The sequence below is a fragment of the Simochromis diagramma genome, unplaced genomic scaffold (assembly GCF_900408965.1).
Source record: "Simochromis diagramma unplaced genomic scaffold, fSimDia1.1 OVJJ01000603.1, whole genome shotgun sequence".
Taxonomy (NCBI): domain Eukaryota; kingdom Metazoa; phylum Chordata; class Actinopteri; order Cichliformes; family Cichlidae; genus Simochromis; species Simochromis diagramma.
The window spans coordinates 21453761-21477085 of NW_024387414.1; the positions used below are offsets into that span (position 1 = coordinate 21453761).

Genomic DNA, 23325 nt, shown 5'->3' on the forward strand with positions numbered 1-23325 from the left:
TCATCAGTGACAACGATGAGGCCGCCTACAGGGAGGAGGTGGATCGTCTGGCTGAGTGGTGCGACACAAACAACCTGCTGCTTAACACCGAGAAGACCAAGGAGCTCATCGTGGACTACAGGAGGAATGCTGACCCACATCCACCCATCCACATTAAGGGGACGGCTGTGGAGCGTGTGAGCAGCTTCAAGTTCCTGGGAGTCCACATCTCCGAGGATCTCATCTGGATGACCAACTGCTCCAAGCTGGTCAAGAAGGCTCACCAGCGCCTGTTCTTCTTGAGGACTCTGAGGAAGAACCACCTGTCCTCAGACATCCTGGTGAACTTCTATCGCTGCACCATCGAGAGCATCCTGACCAACTGTATAACAGTCTGGTACGGGAACTGCTCTGCCTCGGACCGGAAGGCGTTGCAGAGGGTCGTGAAAACTGCCCAGCGCATCGCCGGAGCACCACTTCCTGCCATAAAAGACATCTACAGGAAGCGGTGTCTGAAAAGGGCTGGGAAAATCATCAAAGATCCCAGTCACCCATCACATGGACTCTTCACCCTCCTGCCCTCTGGGAGGCGCTACAGGAGCCTCCGGACTAAGACCACCAGGTACCGGAACAGCTTCTTCCCCACAGCTGTCAGACTCCTGAACTCTGCCTCCTGACATCTGACCCACGTTAAACTCATGGACTGAACATACACACACACACAATGGACAACTGTACCCTCAAACACACAATAATAACATGGAGTGAACCACCACTCACAGCCACTAGCACTTTATATAGCCTCTGTAGAAATTATCCACACCCTCACTTATCTTAACTGCACTACTGTATAGCTCTGTGTAAATAAGCATTCTGTACATACGATAATTTTTAACCCTACAACTGTTTACAACTTGCATAGTTCCCATTTCTGTATAGCTGTATATCTCAGATTTCTGTAAAGTTATTTATTTCATATTCTGTATAGTTTTTCATATTTATATCCTGTCCATATCCTGTACATAGCTTGTACTCACTACAGCCTGTACATACTTATAGTTATAGAATATTCACAACATACTTCATACAGTGTACATTATAACATACCATAATAGACCCATTTCTGTAATATACTTACATATCTATATTATTGCTAATATATATTGTAATATATCTATATCACTAAGCACTTCTGGATGGATGCAAACTGCATTTCGTTGCCCTGTACCTGTGCATGTGCAATGACAATAAAGTTGAATTCTATTCTAATTCTATTCTATTCTGCTCCGCGGCTGCTGAGCGAACCCTCATCTGGGGCTCTCCTCAGCTCCTTCTGGGAGAGTGGCACGGTTGCCCCTCCGTTGGTCTTCCTTGGTCTCCTTTGCTCTTGGGGCCTCTGGATGTCTGGAGCCTTGATCTCCTCCATGCCTGCTTCATGCCCAGGAGGACGGGACTATGGCTCCCCACACCTCGGGCTGTGGGTGGACAATAAACTGGACTGGTCATGCAACACAGAGCACCTGTATAAAAAAGCCCAAAGCCGACTGTACTTCCTCAGGAGGCTGAGGTCTTTTAACATCTGCAGGAAGCTCCTGAGGATGTTTTACCAGTCAGTGGTTGCCGGAGTACTTTTCTATGCTGTGGTGTGCTGGGGGAGCAGCACAGCAAAGAAGGACTCATCCAGGCTGGAAAAACTGATCAGGAAGGCTGGCTCTGTGGTCGGCATGAAGCTGGACACTCTGGTGACAGTGGCAGAGAAAAGGACACTAAAGAAACTGCTGGACATTATGGACAATGCTGGGCATCCTCTGCACACGGCCATTAACAATCAGAAGAGTCTGTTCAGTGACAGGTTGCTTCTCCCCAAGACAAGAACTAACAGACTTAAAAACTCCTTTGTCCCACACGCCATCAAACTGTTTAACTCCTCTCTGGAGGGGAGAGGGAGGGGAAACAGGAGGACAAAGGAGGGGGGAACAACTAAGCTGTAGTGCCTCTTCACCTCACTGTGCAATACCTTTGTGCAATACTTTTGTAAACAGTCAATGGTGCAAGACCTCAATACTTGAAATGTGCAATTCACTTGTATTTTTATTTTTATTCCTATTTATTCTATTTATCCCCTTCGTATATTTTTATTTATATCTGTCTCTGTATTTATATATGTGTGTGTATATATATATATATATATATATATATATATATACATATACATATATAACATTCTGTAACTGTAACTTCTGTCGGTGCTGTGCTTTTTGGAAACTTTCCCAGAGGAACCCACCCGAGGGATTAATAAAGTTCTATCTTATCTTATCTTATCTTACCTTCTAGCAGATCATTACATGAAGGAACCTTTTAAATACAAGCGCGCTCATGCTCACAGGTGTACACACGGGTGCTCACACACACACAAACTACACCCTTTTTGGCTGCTACCTCAAAGCACACTGTGCGCTGTCAATTTTACATTTTACACAATAATATTCAATATTTAGTATTTACTGTTATCTTCACATAGATCATCGCGGTGATGTTGTTTATTATATTGCTCTCTTTTTCTTTGCTTGTTTTCTCTTTTTCTTTCTCAACAGGTGATCCAGGTGATTGATATATGTATTTTTTGTATGCTTATTTTGTTGGTTTTTGGTTTTTGCCCCTTATCACCGTCCCTCTTCCCCGCTCTTTTTCCTTCCCTCTTTCTTTCTCCCTTTTCTTTTCCCCAGTCAAATCTGTCCCGTGTTCAGCAAATCAAAATAAAATAAACAATAAACGCAAAGGTGAATCAAATAGATCATTACGGCAAGGCTGGGATGGTCCATTTGGTAAAGTAAATCCGTTGGACATCTTGTCTTGCCTTTAGACAACAATTCTGATGGCAAAAGAACCAAACGGGACAGGCAAAAAAAAAAAAAAAGATTTTGGCTTGATGTGTTGCATTTTTAACATCTTTTACCCTTCTTCACTTTGTCAGACAGGTTCTATTTAAGTCATTTCTTGATCCAACAGGTCTGGCAGTAAGCAGGGGTGGGTGTGGCAAGGGAAAATAACCTCTGTTTTCCAAAAATGTGAGTTAATTAGTTAACAGTAAATTCATGATTTAACAATAGGGCTCAATTACTTTTTCACACAGTATATTTGCTCTTTGTGTAATATTAACATTTCTTGATAACATGAAACATGCAAGTGTGGCAAATATGCAAAATACTAAAAAAAAAAAAAAAAAAAAAAAAAAAACAGGTAGGGGGGAAAATAACTTTTAACAGCACTTTATGAATGCATTAATGCATTATAGCGCAGACCAAGCCTTCAAAAGAATTGATATGAATTCAGTTTACCTTGAATTCAGTTCAAGGTAAACATGCTTAATGTATACATATAAAACTAACATTTATCCAAGGTATCCTGTACCTTGATTTGTTTCAAAGCCACAATTATAAAGGCCTATAAGTACCAAAGTACCTCCTGATCATAATGAAATATATTTCATTTCAAAATGCATCAACTTGAAAGGAAAATGCTGGCCAAAAACCGAGACAGAGAACCATGGACTGTCCAATATTTTACCATATCTTAACCTTAATGTCAGCAAATATCTCTCAAAAACTTTCTTGGCTGTGACAGGGAACCCACACTCAGTGCAGCAACAAGCCTGGGAGCGCAACCTAGCCATTCAGCAGGCACAATTTTTCTTTAGCACAGTCTTTAGCCTGTGGCAATAACGCTGTGTAAACTGTGACTGATTGGCGATTTCTGGTAAACTTAGTGGAGCTTTTATTAGAAGTTTAATCATTATCGACGTGGCGGTTAGCACTGCCACCTCACATTAACCCTTTAAGATCTACCATAGAACCAAGTCCGCCAGAGCTTATATTATATTTTTACATGGTGTGGTGCCATTTTTGGGAGCATTTCAAGTTACTATACATCAATGCAACAATTATAGCCCAGATTTTAATAATATGTATTCATTAAGTGCATAGTAATTACATAAATTGCAAAAAAGTGCAATAAACTACAAAAAAATTGAAAATCGTTTTTGCTTTTTTAACATATATTTCTAGTTAGAGAAATTTAAGAGGCTTATCCCTCAAAACTGTAAATACAAAAAAGTTGCATAAAATAGTTTCCTACCACAGGAAATTTATTTTGAGTGTCTTCATAGTTTTATTTTTGAAATACACCAATTTTTATATACTGCAGGAAAAACGAAAAGAAATATTATACTGCAAATTTGCAAAAAAGCAGCATATGCATCAAAATAAACTATTTCCAACAGTGCAATATGAGTCCTAAGCATCCCAGAAAAGACACAGAAAGTCATAAAGTCAAAGATAACTTTTAAAAACACCAGTATAGGCCCTGAGGCCCTGATGGTAAAAAAAACTACATTTCCGCGAAAATGACGTCACTTCCGGTTTCGGGCAGGTAATGGCGGACATGCAAAAACGTCTATCCGGTTGTTCAGTGATGACACGACGAATCCTACTTCCAGGCCTAAAGTAGTCTGCGTTTAATATGGCTTTTGTGTTGTTAACATGTTTAATGTTATGTATTTTCTTCTATTTGATCTCAAAAAGCTCCTAAAACAGTCAGTGATCACTGTTGACCTCCCTCGGCTTTTATTACCGCTAATCATTTATTTAAGCTCAGTTTTTAAAACCTTAGGATGTAACTACAGCCCAGCCCATGCAGCAGTATATGAATGACTAACCTCGTATTATGGATGGATTATCTCAGTTGTTCTCCTGGCTGAAGTTTGGTCCTTTTACAGCATCCTGCCATGCGATTACATTTGTTCCTGACCACCGAGAACACTCACGTTAACTTTTATCGAGTGGAAAAAAAGTTAGCTTGTTTATATTATGCTAACATAGCTGTGTCGCTAGCGGTCACGTAGCACATCATTATATACCAGCTAGCCCAACTTCAGTAACCCTACAAACGTCACTGCTTTTTAGTTTTCTGTCTTCATTTATGCTGGAAGTGATAACAGAGCTGTACGTTTTAATTTGTTTCCAAAACCCCGCAGTCAGGACATGCTATATTGTATTTAGATAGAAGCTAGCGAGCTAACTCCCTGCTAACTTCTAACTCCGTTAAATGTCATAAATTCTGCTTTCATGGATGCCTGGATGTTAAACTCAATTGTTACACCTGGTAGAGCAGAACGCTGATCATTTTATTAAAGATGAAAGACTTTAGACAGTTTTTCAACTCTCAGTAATGCCGTAGTGATCGTTTGATATATGGACCTGCAGCGGAGTTTAGGTCCAGACTGAACAACCGGATTCCAAAGTAGGAAGTGTTATGAACAGCTGATCGGATTGGCAAAGCGTGTTTCTGGAATATTATGTTTTTGTTGCTGCAAGTGCTTTTTATGCAGTTTTTGCAAAGCTATATGTGGAAGGAAACTGTGACCTAGGACAAGCTGATGGCATAAGATGTAAGTACAACTCCTCCGGTTTCATATGCAAAAAAAATTATTGCGCTAGCTTACGTGGTTGCAGAGCTACCGGGATTTAAAAATAGTTACGCAAAACAGAGCGTGCCCGCTCCGACCGGCTCTAAAGGGTTAAGAAACTCCTGGGTTTGAATCAAGGCTGGGCCTTTCTGTGTGAAGTCTGCATGCTCTCACTTCGTCTGCGTTTGTTCACTTTGGGCTCTTGATGTGAATGTGAGCATGGATGGTTGTCTGTCCTGTGCCAGACTGGTGACCAGTCCAGGGTGTACCCCGCCTCTCACACCATGGCAGCTGACCCAGAAATGAATGGATGGATGGATACTAATCCAGAAATTCCAGATGAAGATAATTTTGGACTTGTCATTCCCCGCTCACATCTGGACTGCATAACACATACATTTTATATAAATATATAAATATATATGTTAATAAATAAATAGAAATGTTACTTAAGTCATATCAGGTGTCTGTTTCACTGAAATCAATAGCTATTCTTTTGCTTTTAGTCCCAAATTCACACAGAATTATCACCTGACTTTGTAGTTTCAATCGGTTTTACAGAGGGCTTTTAGTCCACAGCATCTTTAGTCCACTGTTTTGCTTTGATGGCTCAAAACTTCCCTGAACTTTAGTTCACTCCCCCTGCAGGAAATCAGAGTCATTTTGAACAGGAGGACACTGTAAGAACCTTTTGGAAAGCTCTTATGCATTTGACTTGCTACTTGCAGTGACAGAAATGCCTGAAAACAAATATAAACACTTCAACAAATCCCATAATTCAAGGTAACTGAACCGGAATTAATGGAAGTGCTGTTATTATGTTAATGCACATGACCTTAATCCTCACACAACAGACTCTTTCATCATACAACCACCTTGATGAAGAGAACACTCCCAAGTTACACCCATAGGAATCTTTCTCATCTCTACCAACCTTCTTATCAATCCAATTCAAGAGATTACCTGATTAAATAAAGACCATATATGTACTGTTTATCAGTGGTGAAGCAAACTTGACATGCATCATCATTTCAGAAGCTATAGACACATTCAGCCCGCAGTTTCCAGTTAAAAGGGTTACTCACTGTTTTGTCTGTCCTAAAGAGATCTTGACCTCAGCCTTTTTTTTAACTTATAAACCTCTTTGCTTTCTTTTCCCTTGATATTGCAGTGTTCTGCTGATAGACAATAATTGTGTCATACACACGCACACTAGTGCTCAGCATGCATGTACAAGACACCATCAGACAGGCCCTAATGGATCGTGTCTCATCATCAATTTAGTTGTGAAGTCATGGCCTTAACAGTCAGCTCAATCGCTGTTAGTGTGCTCTTTGTTTCAAGTGCAGCAGGGAAGCACTATAGTAATAAGGCTGCAGGAATCCCTGTAAACCAGAAGAGTCAAACTCAGTTCACTGGCTGCACGCAGGCCGATTCGATCTCCACCACTCCTTTACAGTATGCACTGTTTTTACAAAATTAGGTGCAGTTTCAACATTATGTCTATTCAATCATTCTACTTTGATCACAAAGAAATGCTATAATGCATCAGCAGGACACAGTGGTTTAACCACCTTTCTTTGGTGTGGTATGAAAACCTTTGTCAGTAAGAAGACTGTAAAAGTGAGGATGATTCAGACCTCTGACTTGGATTAAATTAACAGTTCAGACAACCAATCACATGATGTGATCCATTCTTAACAACTTATACCCTCCTTTCTGCAATTTTCACACTTTTCAGAGCCAGCCTGGGGACCAGATTGGACCTTTTGGCAGGCCAGAACTGCTGTGAAGTCACCATACACTACCTGCAAACTGTTTCGTCAGTTCTTGATGTAAAAAAAGATCAAGTCAGAAAGATGAGAAAGTGAAAAAACTATTGCCTTGATTTCATTGTGGTGTTCCTCAGTTTTTTAGCACACAAGTTTCTGTTTGCTCCATAAACCAACTCTTATTCTATTTTACTTTTTTTTAAAGCACTGTAAGAGAAGACAAGCAAAGGGAAATTGTGTTTGAACGTTTGTTAAAAATATTAATCATCGACTTCAAAATAATCCCATATGTGGATGTCAGTGTTTTTTTTATTTTATTAATCAAGTATTGAGAGCAGGGCAGTCAGGAAATGTTTTACGCAGGATATATGTAACGCTTATCGACCATTCTGCGGGGTCTTTGCTGTTACCAGCTGTAACAACTGAATACCATATGCAAAAAAAGAAAAGCTCACCTATCCATACATTTTTCCTTATATGTGATTTCTTTTTCCTTAAAAAAGAAATCACAGCCTGTTCAATCTGTGTCTGATTGGTCTGAGACTGTCTGAATAATTCACTAGATTATCTTTTACTTTTCATCTTCTACATGTCTGCTCCGTGATTTATTATAATGTCAGCAAATGGTCGGGAACAGATGTAAAAGTACACAAAAGGAAATGCCAGCTATTTCCCACAAAAACATTAAACATGTCGATCGATAGTGACGTTGAAGGTGGGGTGTGTGCGTGCATGTGTGAGGGAAGAAGTGATCAATGGCGGTTCCCTCTCCTTTCACAGCAGCAGATGGGGAGGGGGTGTGGGCTAGTGGGATGAGTCACACGCATAATGAACTTGCCTGTTGTGCTATTCAATACAAAAAAGGAAAACGAAAGCAGAAACACAAACAGCAAAAGTAGGCTGGCTTTTATCAAACAGTCGACACAAGCAAACGGGAGACAAACTGGTCCTCTGCTGGAGGGTGAGGCACTTGTCACAACAATCTTTTGTCACATCTTGAGGGAGCTGTGGCCAAAAGACCAAAGGTAATGCTGATCTATTTCACCATTTCAAATGACAGACAGACAGCTGATGCTCAATATTCTTAGAGGCAGTTAGCTGGAAATGCAAATGCTGAGTATTAATTCTTGTTTGTATAACTACTGCACCAAGCACAGACACTCCATCTGTACAAGGTTCAGCGAAAGTTTCGCCTCCTTCACACACAGACAAACACACGCATGCACAAACCAAATAAAGTTACCTAAAAATTGAGTGCATGTCCAAAGGAAAAAAAACTGGAAGCCTTATGTTTACAAGGTCATTTACAAGGTAAAATGATCTGAACTGAAATGTGGTTCTTATGCTGGAGGGATAACAAGCTTTTTCAAATGACCTGAATGCTGCTGCAAAAACAAAGAAGGAAAAAAAAAATCCTCCCCTCCTTTTTTAAAAAACCCTGCTACTTCTGTCACCAGATGGACACAAGAACAATATTTTATACCGAGGGGTTTTCAGCAAGGCTTTCACCTAGGCCATGCCTTTTCCAGAGAATGCAGCAGATTGGAATCAAACCAGAACAAGATGCAGGTGATTCTCGGTAATGCAATGCCAAGAATGATCTTTAAAACAAAATTACTTACTCCAAGTCTGCGTTTCGTACTTCGTCTGGAGTGTGCAATATCTGCCTTTCCCAGCAGAGGGAACAGGAGAGTTAGGAGTGGCCGAGTGGTGCAGTCCAACAGTGAAGCAGCAAGGTGCTATAATGCAGGACACCTCAGCAGTCATCCCACAGCATTTTTAATGAGCACTTTTTTTCTCAAAGTAAAAAGACAAATGCTTCATCAATTCATATGTCAAGTCAAAGAGAGATATTTTACATACATATCTAAAAAATAAAGCTTTTGCATCAAGCAAACAAAAAACAGCTCGTGCACCAGTATATGATATCCTGGCCATGTGGAAAAAATGGGCCTCATCTGAAGCTTTCTTATGGCTGAATTCATTAGGAAAAGACAAACAGGAACCTGAGAGAAGCCTGAGTACTCACCTAAATCCTACTTGTGACTCCCCAGCCCAGGTCAGTTACATTGGGGGATCTAAAATGTCATCAAGGGGAGTTTTTTCAGATCTTGTTACACTAACACACAGACCATTTGGGAGACAGATACACAGGTACAGGATCGCTTTTCTTGTCGCGTCCATTGCCATGGCAAGAGTGGAGGTAACCGGTTTGCATTTCTTTCTCTGTCACACAAAGTTCATGGCGAGACACATGTGTGCCCAGTTTTAGCAGGTTTGCAGGATGAGAGCACAGAATGATTCATGTGGAAACCCTGATATAATCAGTGGTAATAATGCAGGATTTAGTGGCTGTAGAGAATAGTCCGATGGCTACACATCTGGCCAATGTGAACTTGACTGGACATAAAATCTCACTGCTATCTTCAAACTGTATCTTACACTCAAACCTCCGCAACACAGCCTCAAACTGTCTGTTTCATTAATGCTTCCACACACGTTTTGATTTTAACTTCACCAGGTAAGGAGGCAGATGTGTGCAACGCAGAGAGCAAGTGAAAGCAGACATGAGATTATGTTGATTGCAATCACTCATGTCTGACACACATACATGACTCACTTACCTAAGCGGACTTAACATATGGCAAGTGGACTGAAAGTGAGTAAAAAAAATGGGTTTTTTTTTAAGTGTGAGGGAATGAGTGAGCAAGTGAGAATGACAAGTGATAGGGAAGCACAAAACTAAGATGAGTTAGAGTCTGAATTTAAATCCTCATTTAATGCCCTTGACTCAAAACTGGACCAAGTATGACAAGCCTTCGAGGAACAGGCTGAGAGAGTTTCGTCCTTGGAGCTTGCAACGGAAGACCTGAGTCATTGAGTCGCTGACCTTGAAGGCACATGTGCCGCTCTTTGTGAAGACAATATTCAGTTAAAGAACAAAGTTACAGACCTGGAAAGCTGTAGTAGGCGTCAGAACATCCGCATCCTCGGATTACCTGAAGACACTGAAAATGGGTGCCACTATCACTTCTTTTCTAATCTTCTCTGTGAGTTATTGGGCAAAGAAGTACTTCCATCTCCACCCAAGCTCGATAGAGCACACTGCTGCCTCGTAGCCCATGGGGCGACCACCTTGCCCAGTGATCCTTTGCCTGCACCAATACTAGACCAAGGACCTCATCATCTGAGAAGCTAGGAGGATATGGAAATTCAACTACCGAGGCACATTCATCCATATTGTGGAGGACTACAGTCCCGAGGTCCTTAATCAGCGGTCACAGTACAAGGACATTATGTCGGAGCTCTGCGGGCAAGGTTTGAGCCTGGCTCTCCTCTTCCCAGCCCGACATCGCATAACGCAGCCCAGCAGCGCCAGAAGGTTTTTCAGCTCCATGGATGAGGCTCATCCCATGAAGCATTATTACTAACAAAACAGTGACAGAAAAGAGAGTGGGAATGAATGGGATTATTTTGCACGGACTATGTTATCTAGGGAAATACATATATATATTCTTTATTTCGCTTTCTTTTTCCTTTGTTTTGCTTTTTTTGGTTTTTTTTTTTAAATTTTACAGCCTTAAGTATATGGGCCAATTACCCCAAATGTACAAACTGTTGAATGAAGGATTTAAACTGTCCAGATCAAGGTGAATTAATATGTCTGTATGAATGCTGTATACTTTGTGTGTGTTATTTTTAGGTATAGGCCTGGTTGAGGGTAACTGTGTAGAGTGAGGAATTTATTGACAGTGGGGGTCTGCCTGTCTTAAAATGAAGAGTAAGAGCTGCCTCAGCAATATAAATAGGAAGTCACAGTTACTAGTCCGGGGGAGGACAGCAGGGGGGGACTGAAGATAGAATTAGGGGAGAGTAGTCGAAAACTACTGAAGAGGGGTGGCAAAGGGCAGCCCTCACCTACTCTATAAAGGTGTGTGTATGAGGACAGCTCCTCAGATCTGCTTGTAGGTTGCATGATCTCCCTCTGCACAGAGGTTCTTTTTTTTTTTTTTAATAAAAGCATTACAAAGGTTTTAAATCTATCTGTTTATTTTTCCAGGTGAGTAACAAAGGACCAGAGAGATCAATGAGAATGATCTCGACAATTTGGTGCCGTGACCCGGATTATCAGCTGACTGACTGGCCAAGGAGCAGTGCAGGAGAGGATGGCAAAAGGAGAGACTGGTCTAAGAAAAGGGTGAGCAGAGTCTGTTATACAAACTCTGCATATTAAACATTTCTAAAACTACCTGAGCTGTCCTCGAGTGCACGGATCCAGTCTATTTGGTATTGTTAATGCTGTTGTGGAAAGAGAAATAGAAAAAATACCGAATAATGAATGAAGAAGCTGTGTAAAAAGTAGAAAAGTTAAGTGTGTAGAATTAAAATAAGAAGAGAAGAGTGTGATAAAACGAAGTGCTTGTATAGAGGATTGGTGACCGGGAAACCCATACGTTTCCCCCCGAGAGGAAATTGGGATTAGTTCAAATCCTCTCTAAAAACTAGAGCTCTTGCCAGTGCACTGTGTGAAGTTGTTGAGTAAAAACGTAACTAGGATTGATGTGAATTCTGAGACAAACATAGGATTGTGGAGTGTGTGTGTAACAGGAAGTGAGAGCGTGTGTGTGTGTGCAACTGAAAATGGTAAATGGCCTGTATTTATATAGCGCTTTACTAGTCCCTAAGGACCCCAAAGCGCTTTACATATCCAGTCATCCACCCATTCACACACACATTCACACACTGGTGATAGCAAGCTACATTGTAGCCACAGCCACCCTGGGGCGCACTGACAGAGGTGAGGCTGCCGGACACTGGTGCCACCGGGCCCTCTGACCACCACCAGTAGGCAACAGGTGAAGTGTCTTGCCCAAGGACACAACGACCGAGACTGCCCAAGCCGGGGCTTGACCCTGCAACCTTCCGATTACAAGGCAAGCTCCCAACTCTTGAGCCACGATCACCCCAAAGGTCATAAAAGGTGGAGAGAAGGGAGTGTGTCTGTGTAAAAAAAAAAAAAAGAAGAAGAAGAAGGGGGGAGACAGAGTGGTTTACAGTGGATTGCCTGTGAAATAATAATAATAAATAAATAATGATAAAAAATAAATAAAATTAACTGAGATTTAAGGGTGATAAAGTATTTAAGGATGGGGGGAGAATTTTATCGCAAGCTGGATGAGAGCAGTTGGAGAGAAAGGAAAAGAGATGTTGGAGAAGTGAGTTCACAGGTTGATGCGCGGGTATAAAACAATGGGGTAAAAGAAAATGAAAAAAAAAACACAAGGAAAAAAAAGAGGAGTATGGAAGTGTGAGAACTGAAGAGTCTCCAGTTAGGGGAGCAGGTGATACTGCAGGTCACCAGCTGCCCTTAGTGGACACAAAAGAAACAAAATAGGAGTGTTGTTGATGAAAATAGTCTTTTAGCCTACAATAACTAAAATCTCACTTTCTGGTTTTTAAGAAAGGAGAATTCAAACAGAAAAGTGAGGGGAGATGTGTTGCTTCAGGAGTACTGAGAATGATAGCAGTGACAGTGAATGATCAAAATGTCTCAATATGTCAGTTGCAGGTGGGGAAACGGACCTGGATAAATCTCCACGTGCAGCAGAGAAGTGATATATAAACTGGTGGACTACTATTATATTGGAGAAAAGATTATTGAATGACAGCAGGGGTAAACAGAATGCTGTAAAGAGGGTTTAAATGAGTGAAACTAATAGATTTTTAGTTTCTTGTTCCTGATGTGTGGGGGAGGTCTTACCATGGCACACACCTGGTTACATGGAAAGAAACTCATTATCTAATAGAACCTTAGTCTTGTGTGGAGAGTGTGGCTGGTGGATGAATGTTTTGGAGTTTATTTGGCTAATGCATTTTTCTTTTTGGTACCAAGTTAAACCTGCCAATTAGATTCGATGTTTTATTTTTTAAGAGGAATAGTATTCTTGGACAAGTCCTAAAACTAGGCTTTCATATTTTTATCTTTTATTCTTTTCTTTTCTTTTGTTGTTTTTGAAGAGTGCACTGGTAGTTCTGTTTGATAACCTTCTCTCTTTTAAGCAGGCCTGCATGATTGGAATTGCAAGCGCTATTCAATATTTTTGCTGAAAATGATCGCAAAGTGAACTTCTCCACATTACAATGGGCTTTGGAGAAACTCACCTATGTCGGACACAATCAGATAGTCTAAAAGGTTTCAGCAAGGTAATTGTGGCCCGGGTGTGGTCTCTGGCCCGCTGCAGAGGAGGGTGGGCACGGTAAGCTCCCGGGGCGGGGGTAGTAAAGGCGTACTGTGTACTGAAGGTGTCGGCCTGCCCGGAGCAGCGCCCTGTAGAGCTCCAGCACGGCACTGCAAGACCAGCTGCCCATCAGGGATCACACATGGAGAGGAGGGGAATACCCTTGCTCTTTTCAGGGATAAAAAGGACCAAAGATAGTTTGTCTTCTGAGGGAAGCAGACCTCTGCTCTAGTCGGGGGTCAGAGTCGATAGTCTTCAGGGGAGAGGCCCAACCGGTCCAGAACCGCCTGACATACATCCTTGAACACCTCCCGTCTCGGTGCCACCGTCTGAGCCTCGCCCGACAGAAGGGACAGCAGGCGGGCGGCCCACTCATCCTCCGGCCACTGGCAGGCCAATGCCGTGGCCTGGAAAGCTTCAATAAAGATCAGCGGGTCCTCCCCCTCCACCACCCGGTGTAACATCACCCACAGCGGGGGGCTGGGGCACCAGAGGAGCAAGCGGGTCGGGCTGGGGATGCGACATCGCGGCCCAGGTTTCGGCACCACTGTAACGTTGGACCCCAACACACGCACACACACACACCATGGTTATGGTGACACACACTTCTTTTATTATAACTGTGGTTTCGGCTTAAACGCACGGGGCACAGACACTCCTGCACAGTAGTTGCTCCGTTCGCTTCCTCAACTGTCACTGAAACATAAGAAAAGTCACAATCAGTCACCCGTCTCAAACACCTGTTCAGCCCCGCCTCCGTGCCACCCCGGGAGCTCACCGCGCCACAGTAATCCATTCTAAATTCTTCTTATTCTTTTTTTGAAATGACGTCATATTGCTGGCAGTAGAAACTTCATGTGACACGAGAAGTTCTGCTATCAGCAATAAACATGAGGGGACTGACTGGACTGACAATGGGGACAAGTGTTTGACTGGCTTGACACTGATACTCAAGATTGCACCTACTCCACCCAGACAGTGGGGAAGGGTGGAGTATGTTTGTATATATGTTTTTACAGGAGGAGGAAGATGACAGCGACATCTTAGTTTTGCATGAGCTTGTTGGCCATGCAGATCTTTCGGTTGCCAACAACATAAAGGTCAAGGATGGTCATTAATATATCCTGCTTTGTATCAGTAATTCCGGCTGGTGGTGTCATGGCACACTTTGGTCCCATTAATACCGACTGAACGGAGAGAAATGTGTATTCCCAACCAGTTGGCGAGTGGTTGATATAGGTTACTTGATGTCGCCAGGGGAAAAAGGTTACAAAGAGGATACTTCCCTGAAAACCTTGCGATGTTTTCACCAGTTGGTCACCGGTTATTGGCATGGAAGACACTGACTTATCGGCAAATACTTGCCATTTACACTCCAAGCTGTAGTAAAACTTCTATACAAACCTCTAATGACTGTGGAAACCTGCTAGCGAACAAAGCATCACAATGTTTTTGGTGCAACACTATTTATCTCTTTGTCACCAAATTAATTCCAGTGACCACCTCTAGCAACCACTTGCCAGCAGTTCATGGAATACAAACCTTCCTCTAGTACCTGCTAGTTACCAGGAGGGGTCACTGACTGGTGTCTAGGTGTTCACTGTCAGATGGTCAACGACAGGTCTGTGTGACTTAAGGCAAGGCAAGGCAAGGCAAGTTTATTTGTATAGCACAGTTCAACAACAAGGTGATTCAAAGTGCTTTACAGAGACATTAGAAACCAAAACAAATAAAAAGCATGATTTAAAATTGATTAAAATAAGCAAACAAACTAACTAACTAATTAACAAACAAACAAACAAACAAAACAGTATATAAAATCAAAACAGATAGAATCAGAACAGTAGATAAAATCAGTAGTTAAATGTAAGTTTTGAAATTTAAGCTTAAAAGTGTGGATTTGGTGCTTTATTCAAATGCAGCTGAGAATAGGTGAGTCTTCAACCTGGATTTAAATAAACTGAGTGTTTCAGCTGATCTGAGGCTTTCTGGGAGTTTGTTCCAGATATAAGGAGCATAAAAGCTGAATGCAGCTTCTCCGTGTCTGGTTCTGACTCTGGGAACTGTTAAAAGACCGGATCCAGATGACCTGAGGGATCTGGAAGGTTCATACTGGGTCAGGAGGTCACTGATGTATTTTGGTCCTAAACCATTCAGAGCTTTATAGACCAGCATCAGAACTTTAAAGTCTATCCTCTGACGGACAGGCAGCCAGTGTAAAGACCTCAGAGCTGGACTGATGTGGTCCACTTTTTTGGTCTTAGTGAGGACTCGAGCAGCAGAGTTCTGAATGAGCTGTAGTTGTCTGACTGATTTTTTAGGTAGACCTGTAAAGATGCTGTTACAGTAATCAAGCCTACTGAAGATGAATGCATGGACTAGTTTTTCCAGGTCCTGTTGAGACATCAGATCTTTTATCCTTGAAATATTCTTGAGGTGATAGTAAGCTGATTTTGTTATTGTCTTAATGTGTTTTTCTAAGTTTAGATCTGCATCCATCACTACACCCAAATTTCTCACCTGGTTTGTGGCTTTTAGATGTATAGATTGAATTTCCCTGGTGACCTGTAATCGTTTTTCTTTGGCACCAAAGACTATTACTTCAGTTTTGTTTTTGTTTAGCTGGAGAAAATTGTGGCACAACCAGTCATTAATTTCCTCGATGCATTTACCAAGAGCCTGTACAGGGCCTTGGTCTCCTGGTGACATTGTGATATATATTTGTGTGTCATCTGCATAGCTGTGGTAGTTTATTTTGTTGTTCTTTATAATCTGTGCCAGTGGGAGCATGTAAATGTTAAACAGAAAGGGTCCCAAGATGGAACCTTGGGGAACTCCACATGTGATACTTGTCTGCTCAGATGTGAAGTTACCTATTGATACAAAGTATTTCCTGTTTTCTAAGTATGCTTTGAACCAGTTTAGTACAGTTCCTGAAAGACCTGTCCAGTTCTCCAGTCGTTCCCAAATACTTAAGTATTTGGGAAATTAATAGTTATATTACTAAATAACATTAACATCATAATATATGCCGTTATATATATATTAGGGGTGCAACGATATTCGTATCGATATTGAACCGTTCGATACAGTGCTTTCGGTTCGGTACGCATATGTATCGAACAATACAACATTTGTAATTTGTTTTATCAACTTTCCTTCTGACGATGCTGTCTGTGTTGAGCGCTCAGTGAATCTGCGTTCGACTACTCCGCCTAGGCTGCACTGTCGAGCGCAGATCCACTGAGCGCTCAACACAGACAGCATAGTCAGAAGGAAGAGCGCAGGGCAAGCTAGCAAGACAGAAGTTAAGCTCTCCTTGCAACATGGACCTCCCCCACCCTCATTCAGATCTGGCGTTTGGAATTATTTTGGTTTTCATGTGACATATGACCCTGAAGGGAAGCGAGTCATGGACTAAAGTAAAACAGTATGTTGGATGTGCCATGCAATGCTCAATAACATGGGTGGGAACTAGTGTGTTAGCGCAGTTAGCTCGTTAATGTGTTGGCCGTCTAGCCCCATGCACGGGGCGATCGGCGGTAGCTCGTTAACGGAGATTTGCCGTGTTGTGGCGTTAAGGTCATTTCAACGAGATTAACCTGAAAGCACTAGTGGGAACACAACGAATATGACTGCACATTTACGCCGACATCATCCTAGTGCAAAGACAAAAACAACAAGCATGCTACTAACTTTAGCCGAGACATTTAGACAGCTGTTAGCACATGATTCTCCTTATGCTGCTGAGAATATAGCCCAGAAGAAGCGGATAGTATAGCTTTTATTTTGGAAAGAGACGTTTCTCTGTGACATATTGAAATCGCGTTTGAATTTGCGCTTGTTTTTTTGCTTTCACTTTGCAATCGTGCGAACTGTGTATAGAGAGCGACAGCACTGATCTGTGAGTGATGATAATTTGTGCACCAATTCCTCTGACATCGTCTTATTAATCGTTAGCTTACTATGCAAACATGACAAGTGAAATCTCCCGCAGCAAGCTTAAACATGTGAGAGGTTGATCGCGCAGAGAATCGCTGAGCTTATGTGAGTGCGTGTGTAAAAGCAGCAGGATATATATTGTAGTTCTGCTGAGCCAAATAAGACAGGTCAGGGTGAAGAAGTGACAGCCAAAGAAAAGCTTACCACAAAACGGAGAAGTTATGACAAATCAGACTATAAGGCAAAAAGAAAGTGCAGCTTTATGGTTTCATGGACAAAATAATTTCTGTGGCTGCAATATGACGAGCTAAATAACCAGGGCTGCACATAAGTGGTCCGCAGGTGCGCATTCGCTGTCAGAAGAAAAAAAAAGCACAAGGGTTAGGGTTAAATTTAAAAACTGTACTTTTGAGTTAAAATATATATTTATAATTTTAATAAATGACAAATTAAAAGGGCATGAACATTTTTTTTGTATCGAAAAAATATCGAACCGTGACACCAAAGTATCGAACCGAACCGTGAATTTTGTGTATCGTTGCACCCCTAATATATATATATATATATATATATATATATATATATATATAACATACATTGAAAAACACAATAGCAATTATTAATAATACACTTAATAATAGTGTATTAATATTATTAATAAGTTAAATAAGTTAAGCAGGTGGTTAAGTCAGCTTAATTTAAACTAAATTGTGACAAAGCATAATCAGAAGACCTGTTGCTATGGCTACAGCTCCAAATCCTTGCACACCAATGATGGTTAAACTGTTGACCTGAACAAATATCAAATCAAATCAAATATCTAATCAACCAATCACATGGCAGCAACTCAATGCAATTAGGCATACAGACATGCTAAAGGCCCCAACTATATTCTGGTGGCTGCTTCCAGAAGGATAACGTGCCATGTCACAAAGTTCAAATCATCTCAAACTGGTTTCTGTTTTTTCTTCTTTTTTGCTTGTCCCGTTTGGCTCTTTTGCCATCAGAATTATTGTCTAAAGGCGAAGAAAGATACCCAACAGATTTACTTTACCAAATGGACCATCCCAGCCTTGCCGCAATGGTCTATTTGATTCACCTTTTATTGTTTATTTTATTTTATTTTCACTTGCTAAATACGGGACAGACTTGACTGGGGAAAAGAAAGGGGAGAAAGAAAGAGGGAAAGAAAAACAGCAGGGAAGAGGGATGGGGATAAAGGGCAAAAAACAAAAACCAACAAAATAAGCAGACAAAAAATACATATATCAATCACCTGGATCACCTGTTGAGAAAGAAAAAAGAGAAAACAAGCAGAAGAAAAAAAAGAGCAATATAATAAACAACATCACGATGATATATGGGAATATAACAGTAAATACTAAATATTAAATATTATTGTGCAGCACGTAAGATCGACAGCGCACAGTGTGCTTTGAGGTAGGAGCCAAAAAGGGTGTAGTTTGTGTGTGTGTGAGCACCCGTGTGCACACCTGTGAGCATGAGCGCGCTTGGATTTAAAAGGTTCCTCCATGTAATGATCTGCTAGAGGGTGTGGGGAGCCACAGCCCCGTCCTCCAGGGCATGAAGCAGGTATGGAGGAGATCAAAACTCCAGACATCCAGAGGCCCTCAGAACACAAGAGACCAAGGAAGACCAACAGATGGGCAGCCGCGCCACTGTCCCAGAAAGAGCTGAGTAGAGCCCCAGATGAGGGGTCACTCTGCAGCCGCGGAGCAGAAGTCACCCCCGAAGGAGCCCGAGCGAGCCCCAGGCTCCAGGCCCCGACAAGCAGCCACCAGGAGTGAGCCGGTGGGTACCTGCACGCCCATCCCCGGACACAAAGAACCACCAATGCACCGATGACTGAGGGCGTCTGCCACTGGCAGGGGAAGTGGTGGGGGGAGATAGGCCTCCATACCATGGAGGGCCTGAGATGTCCCTAGAGAGGTGGCGTCCAATACCCAACCTGACATATAGACACAGACAAACAGGAACACACAGATACAAACATCCATTCCCACCCTCATGCTCTCGTATGCAATTACTTAACACTCACCCAACGTGGAGACAGACATAAAGAGACACTGTACACACAATCACACTCCTCAAGCATACTCTAAACCCCAGGTCTAGGTACCCTGCCCCTGGAGGGGGAAACTGCACCCAGACCCAGGTAGTGTTACCCTTTTCCCTGGGGTGGAGAGAAGCAGACTGCCCCGACTCGGCAGCAGCAGGGAGGCCTCACATTCCAGACCCCAATCAGACGGCCAACTTCTCCTCCTAGCCCCCGCACTCCAACAGGCAGCAGAGAATGGGGGTGTGTGACGACTCCAAACCTCCCTCTGCCCGCTCATATGTAGTGTTGATGCATGTGTGTTCTAAGGTGCATTTAAAACCCAGGAGGGCATAGAGCTACCTGCCATAGAGCAGCAGGTAAGCGCATAGCCCTTCCTGATAGCCCTCAATGTCTACGTGTATTTGAAATTGAGAGGTGGGCAACGACGCCAGGGGTGAGGTTGTACACCCTGATGGTCTTTTGGATTCCGTGTAGCGTGCCCACCCCCAAAATCCTATATGTATGTGTTATGAGAGTGTGAGTAATCTGAATGTCTAAGTTGTGGGATAAAATTGAGGCACAGGCAGCCAGAAGGGGACAGAGGGGGGGATGCCTCCCCTGCACCCTGGTGACACACCTTTACCCCAAGGCCCTGCATGTGTGGGTGATTGTGGTGGAGCGGGAGAAGAGGGAGGCAGCTGGAGATGGGGAGGGAAGGAAGGGAGGGGCAAGTGACCCCTCCCTGGGGCCAGCTCCCCCACTGACTCCAGTAGGCACCCCCATACTCTGCAACCCGCCAGGGAAAGGGGGCCCAGGCCCATCCGGACCGGGGCCCAGTTCAGCAGCGCCGCCCGGAGAAAACTGCACCCACCCCGTCATCCACTCATCTTCCAGACTACACAAGATGATAGATGCCCAGGCTGAGATCTTCCTCCACCTCTTCTATATCTCCCCCTCCTGCAGAGTGAGTTCCTGAAGAGAGGAGACCTCCTGCAAGATGTAACAGCCTCCCCCACCAGTTGAAGAGCCCCCCAGGTGGCTCGATGCACTGGTGGCACCCTGCGCCAGGGCTGGGCCCCCATACACCCACCCGCCCACAACCCCAGCGACACACCAACCAAGACCCAAGGCCCCAAGGCCCAGCCAGGGCCCCAGCCCAGAGACGGAGCACCCCTAGAACCCCACGCCCGTCTCGGACCCAACCAGGGGCAGCCAGGCTAACAGGTCAGTAACCCATGTCCATCAGCACAGACCCTCCCCTAGAGGGAGCCATGAGGAAACCGTCATCTAAGAGCCAACAGAGCCCTTAATAGGCCATGACCGCAACCCCGGGTTGAGCCCTCCAAGGAAGATGCTCCTGGAGAATCCCCCGACGCCCTAAGCCTGTCCCTACCCCCACACCAATTACCTGGTTTCTTGAACATGACAATGAGAACTCAGACACCCTCCACGGCCACCAGATCTAAATCCACTCCCGCAGGGATGTCAAACTCAAATTAAATTGTGGGCCACAAACTATACACTTTGATCTTATGTGGGCTGCAGAAGTAAAACTCAAATTTCTCTCACTGTAAATATGTTTCACTATACATTTAATCAGTGAACTATACACTCAATCTTAATGTAAGAAGAGAGGAACATTTTCAACATTATTTCAGAGAATATATACGTGGTAAAGAAATGCTGCTGTGGTAAAAAGAAATCTGTCAGCATTACTCTTTGGGCAGTTTAAGCCCAAAGATTAATGCTGACAGATGTGTAAAATTACAGAAATTAAAAGGTAAAGGGAGAGTCTGGGTAACATAACTGAGATATCAGCTCTAACAATGCCTCTATGCTTGTCTCTAAATACACATGTTTATGCAGACATTGTAGCAAAAGCGAACCTTATGTGGACACTCTGTGACAGGTACACTACAAGAGTGTTTGCCTTGTCATTAGCTGATGTGTCTCTTCTTCCATCTGCTTTTCTGTGACAGGCCTGTTTCCATTACAGAAACCAAAACTCAAGCCCCTGTGGGCTGTACGTAGGAGTCCACGCCAACACTGTCATATTATTTATTGTAAAAATGCGTTGTCTCCCATTACCACGTTTATTTTTTCCTACATGACAACGGTAAACTATTCCACAACATTGAGATCATTTCTTTTTGATTTTTTGATTTTGATTTTATTGATTAGCATTCAAATTCAAATCTCAGTGAAAACAGTGAAAAAACAAACAAACAGTGAAAACAGAACAAAAATCTACCATAAAGAAAGAAAGCATGAGACAAGGCTAATCAAAAGGTATTGGCTGAAGCATTTGCTTATTACGCCAACCCTTTTCACAAAATATCTTTTTGTATGCAGCTCCTGTACACAGGGCTTGAAGAAAATAATAAAACAAAGCAAAAACCAAACAAACAAACAAACAAACAAAAAAAAAACCAAAGAAAAAAAAAAACTTTCCACCTTAGATAAGTAACTACATCAAAGCAAAAGAATCAAGAGGTTGTTTTTTTTTTTCTCCTTTTTGCTCTTTTCATTCTTGATTTATATATTTTTCTAATACTCTATTTTTAAACATGTTTTTAAACAAGGAAAATGAACTACACCTTTTTAAATCACTGTCATAACTATTCCACAGGTTAACTCCTCTAACAGAAACACATCTCTGCTTTATATTTGTCCATATCTTGTTTTTTTTAAAGAAATCTGTTCCCCTTAAGTCATATTGACTCTCTCTGACTTTGAACAGCTTCTGAGTACTGGGGCAAAGCAAGTTATTTTGTGCTTTATACATTATCTGTGCCATTTTATATTCAACTAAATCATAAAATTTCAGGGTATTCAGATTAATAAACAAAATGTTAGTTGGTTCTATATAGTTTGATTGGTTTATAATTCTTATAGCTCTTTTTTGTAACTTGAAAATATGAAGAGTGTTCGTTTTATATGCATTACCCCATATCTCCAGACAGTAAGTCATATATGGAAGCAACAGAGTACAATAAAGTGTGTATAATGATTTTTTGTTCAGGACATGCTTTGTTTTATAGAGAATAGCAATGGTTTTTGACATTTTTGTTTTCACGTGGTTTATATGAGACTTCCAACTCAGCTTATCATCAATTATCACTCCAAGAAATTTATTTTCGTACACTCTTTCAATTTCAATTCCATTAACCCTTATTTTAGATACATTTTCCATTTGTCTAGTGCCAAAAATAATCAATTTTGTTTTCTTTATATTTAATGATAACTTATTTACATCAAACCAGTTTTTTAATATATTTAACTCCTTTTCCGCTGTAGTCAGAAGCTGTTCTAAGTTTTTACCTGAGCAGTACAGAGTGGTATCATCAGCAAACAATACACATTTTAACAGTTTGGAAACACTACATATGTCATTTATATATAATATAAATAATTTAGGGCCCAGCACAGAGCCCTGAGGAACACCACAAGTTACCTTCAACTGCTTAGATTTTACATTATTGAATTCGACATATTGATATCTGTCATCCAAGTAACTTTTCATCCACTTGTATGCTATCCCTCTTATGCCATATCTCTCTAGTTTATTCATTAATATAGAATGATCAATTGTATCAAACGCCTTTTTTAAGTCTATAAAAACACCAACAGTATATTCCTTATTATCTATTGCATTAGATATCCCTTCAACAAGTTCCATCACTGCCATTGAAGTGGACCTTTTCACTCTAAAGCCATATTGGTTATCACTTAGGAGATTATGCTTCTCAATATATTTATCAAGTCTATTAACGAATAACTTTTCTAAAATTTTTGAGAACTGTGGGAGTAGTGATATTGGCCTATAATTGGTAAACTGACATCTCTCTCCGTTTTTATGGATTGGAATAA

The 23325-nt window shown here is 41.9% G+C and overlaps 1 long non-coding RNA gene across 1 annotated transcript; it reads left to right on the plus strand.

The window, feature by feature from the left end:
• Positions 1-6768: 6768 nt before the first annotated feature.
• LOC120721603 lies at positions 6769-23069 on the plus strand. Its single transcript, XR_005693201.1, has 3 exons — positions 6769-6779; positions 16861-16863; positions 22887-23069. It is a non-coding gene; the product is annotated as an uncharacterized LOC120721603 (long non-coding RNA).
• The last annotated feature ends 256 nt before the right edge of the window (positions 23070-23325 follow it).